Here is a 4,286-nt window from a genome sequence, read left to right as displayed (position 1 = left end):
GGTCGACAGGGGTGTAGCCTCGCTTTCGCAGGCCGCCATGGCCCTGGTGCTCAAGGTGGCGGCTGCACAGGTGGTGCGCACGTGCCAGCATGATGTCGGCACAAGGGTGGTGGTGCAGTGGCGGTCTGCAAAGTGGAGCTCGGTCAGGCAAAGATTGTGCCACGCCCCTGCAGCACCTAATCCAGCCATGGCACAGCAGCCTGGGCCGGGCCCTTCTGACTTCCACGCTAATCGCGCAGAGAGCGCAGCCTTGTGTTGCGTCACCACAGGTCCGGCTCTCACCTGGCATCTTGGGCATGCTGTGGGACCTCAGCTGGGACGAGCTGCGCTCCGGCCGCACGCCGTTATCGACATTACCTTCCGCGCCTCCCTCCTCGTGCAGCATTTGGCAGCAGCAGCAGCGTGCCTGAGGGCACGGTCACTTTGGGCGCCTGCCCGTCATACCCATCTGCGTTGCTGCAGGTGTCTCTGTCAGCACAGCCCGGGCGACGTCGACTGCAAGAGGTGTGGGCACGCACCCAAGGGCACACAGAGTATGCCTGAGGCCGTGAGAGGTGGGAGCGTGCTGCCGTGTCCTGGTCCCGAGCGACCCGCGGCCTGACACTTCGCCTGCAGCTGCACCAAGGTGTGCAGCTGGGTGTCTGACCACTTCAGGCAGAGGCCCGAGACGCGACGTCCACCTTGCACTTCCCAATCGTTCCAGATGCCGAGGGACGCCGCTGCCTGACGACCGACAATAGGGACAACAGGGACAGGCTGGCGAGCCAAGTCCACGAGGCGACTCTGGATCGGCCGGCCACTGTGGCACTGAGGCGATCGCTGGTCACGCGTTACGGCACCTCAGTGGTTTGAGACGGCCGAGACACGGCCTCCCGGTCTGGCTTCTCGCCAGCTGCTGTCCGCACAACGAAACGCAGTTCTGCGCTTGCGAGCGCACGTACGGTAGGGTATATCAGTCACTAGTAATCATCCATGAAATCTTAACTAAATGGTGGCCCATGCCGATCATGAAGTTGCTGTGATCGCGTCCGAGTGTTGACAACAGAGGGTAAGCGCACTTGTGCACGAGGGAATGCAGAGCCCACACAGTCGATTTTCGGCAGCATAGCATCGAATTGGTGTGGCTGGCATCCGTGGCAGTTGGCTGCAAACTGGAATATGTTTTGATGGAAAAATGCGCAGCCCCAAACATCGTCATCGCTTGGTCTCTCCAGAGATCGGCTCGGCTGCACTCCTACGGTATAGTGACCTCTCTTTTGCCTGATTTCAGTGTTGCCAGTACACCTCGCTTTTGCGGCCTCTCTAGTACCATCGGTTGCAACAGGCCACCTGCTACCCTCTAGACTGTTGTAGAGTGTAACATAGAGGACGTGATTAGCCTCTGCACAACTTGGAAAGGGGGGCGCGTCCGACTGGCCGGCTGGCGCCCCCACGTTGCACACGCCTTTTCGTTCCCCGCGCAACGGCCACCGTGCGCCGCGACCCGCAGATTGCACCAGAACTGGTGTGGGAAGGGGGAAACAGAGTGGGGGTCGGCCAGCGTCTCCCATGCGCGGCCCATATGATGCCGTGCGGCCCTACAGCACGTACCGTACGCTGGCTTGCGAACAATTGAGACACAAGTCACAAACATGCTCTGGTCACAGAAGCCAAGGTGCAACGCGCCATTTCAACCCGAATGCTGGCATGCGGTGCTCATGGTAGCTGGCATGCGGTGCCGCCGCCCGAGCTGCCGGCCTCATTTGCTGCGCCATCGCCGCTGCGCGCCGCCGCGGGCCACTGCCGCTGCCCCCCACCCGCGCCTCGGGACAGTACGTGCGAGCAGCAATAAGCATAACATTGTTTAAAAAGCGAGTCGTGCAAGGACTGAGGATGGGATTGCCTCGGTGCAGCATCCAGCCCCTAGTAACGCGCAAGCCCGGAGCATCTAGCTACGCAAAGGTGCACCAAATTATGAGTATACTATCAAAATACTCTATACACCCACGCGGTGGCGCGATCGAGGTGCACGCGGGCCGCTGACAGCTGGGCTGGAGTGGTGTTTGACTGTGCCCAGGCACGCCGCGCGCTCCCGAGCCATGCACTCCCGCGAACGAGATGCATAGGAGCGTTACCACACTCTAGGTGTGCCGGCCAGCCCACCGGGCGCCCTCCAGGCGACGCCCGGCCCCCACAACGGAGTGGTGAACTTTGGCACACCAGGCGCGTGGTGAGAACTCCTTTGTTCTACGCGTCCAGGGCACCGGAATGTCTCCTTCAAGCCATGATATACTCAGAACGCTTTGTTCTATCCGATACACCCAAGCGTACCCCAGTCAGAGCCCTGCACGCAAAGCCACACACCCGTGGGCAGCTGGGCGGAAGGCTGCAGACAACGACACGAATCCAGGGCTCCGCCCCAGGGGGGGCTGCGCAAAAACGAGGCGACGGCAGCGTGCCTCGACGCAGCAATGCATGGGCAGCCGCTCTCTGGCCAACGCGTTCACGCGAACGACATAGATTTGACGGAGTACTGCGTGAAACAAAGGTTCCTCTCACTCACGTGCCATGATCAAGGTCGCCTGCACATGCACCGCGAGGACGGTACCGTAAGGTAGTAACAGCCGCAGAGCGTCCCTCCATTGCCTGCTGCGACCTCGAATACGCAGGCGCCTGACGGCGTAATGATTGGGGTGCTGGGGGCAACTGCGACCCGAATGTTTCACCCAAAACCGGTGTAATTAATTCAGATCTGTCGGACACTGCCGCCCAGCTGCTGCCGCCGCCGCCGATGACGACGACCATCATCTCGCCAGCCATCAAGCAGCAGCAGCAACAGCAGCAGCAGCAGCAGCAGCAGCAGCAGCAGCAGCAGCAGCAGCAGCGGCGGCGTCATAGCAGCAGCGTGGCAGCGAGCGTGAACGCGCCGAGACCAAGGCTCCAAGCGGGCGAGGCGCGCGTGCGATGGTGTCGACAGCGTGGCCGCAGCCGCCTTTGCGCCCGCAGCGGCGGCACAGGCACCGGCTGCCACGTAGCAACGCGAGCGGCGGGCCTTTGACGGCGACGCAGCAGAACAAAGGGTGGTGGCATAGAAGCCGCAGCGCGCCTGGCGCAAAAAGGGGAGGACAAGGGAGGGTGTTCAGCAGCAGGCCAGGGCAGCTTGCAGCTGCAGCCCGGCCACCGGTCGGGGGGATGTGCGGGCGCTGGACCGACAACGGCGGCAGCAGCAGCAGCAGCAGCAGCAACGGCAGTAGCATCCGCAGCCGCGGCAGGAGCGCGAGCGATGGTGCGGCTTTGGCGGGCAGGCTAGGGGCGCCCAGGCCGTGGTGCACGAGGGCGAGGCGGCGCCGCCGGGCCTGTGCGACAAATCGCGTGTGGTGCTGTGGGCGGGTGCTGCCAACCGGCAATGTGGCTACCGGGCTGCCGCGGCTGCTCGCCGCTTTTGAGGCCGGCGGGCGCACGGTGGGCATTCGCGTGGAATTGGCGGGCAATGTGCCCACCGCGCCCCTGCTTAACAATCCTTATTCCTGCAGGCAATGTGCCCATAGCGCCCCTGCTGTAACAATGGGCAGCGGCAGCGGCCAGCCAGCCGCCGACGAAATCCCTGAGCCGCAGAACACCAGTTGCAGATCACGTGGCCAGTCACCGACAGCAAGGACCCGGTGTGATCCCGAGCCGAACGACGAGACGCCCGGTAAGGATGTCTACCTCGTCGGCCCCTGGGCCCTCACGCGCTTCGATGTCTCCTTGTAGGGCCACAGCTCAGCCCCGCTCACCCATTTCATCATTAAGAACGCGACACTGCGATTGAAGCAGCTTGTGGCCGCACAGCAGCTCGGGGACAGGTACTCACCTGCGGAGGCGGTTCGCCCGCCACTGTGGGAGGCGCCGGCCGACGGCGGCCCGCCCCCTGCAGCAGTCCAAGAGCGGGCCCGAGGTCAGCTTGGCAGGCTCCGCAACAGCCTGGCTCCGCCACCGCCGCCGGGGGTGACGGGCCGGGGGGCACAGCCTGGCTCCGCCACCGCTGGGGGTGGCAGGCCCGACATGCGCCGGCGCGCCGCCCTTCGGCGCGCCGATGCCCAGCATCACTCAGGCAGGCACGTGGGCGCGGAGGGCGGACAGCCGCCAAGCTCAAATGAAGGGCAGGAAGGGCACGGGGCGCGGGATGCGCCCGCTTAACTAGGCTGGCGCGCCGCCCCACGGCGCGCCGGCGCTCAAGTTTTTTTTTTTTTTTTTTTTTAATACATGTGAAGTTACACGAAAGGTTGACGACACCCGCGCAAATGCGGCGGCCCAAGCCCGGCCCC

The sequence above is a fragment of the Monoraphidium neglectum genome (genome assembly GCF_000611645.1).
Source record: "Monoraphidium neglectum strain SAG 48.87 unplaced genomic scaffold scaffold00535, whole genome shotgun sequence".
In the NCBI taxonomy this organism is placed as follows: Eukaryota; Viridiplantae; Chlorophyta; class Chlorophyceae; order Sphaeropleales; family Selenastraceae; genus Monoraphidium; species Monoraphidium neglectum.
The sequence above is the reverse complement of the archived record's forward strand: the minus strand, read 5'-3'. Positions refer to the sequence as shown.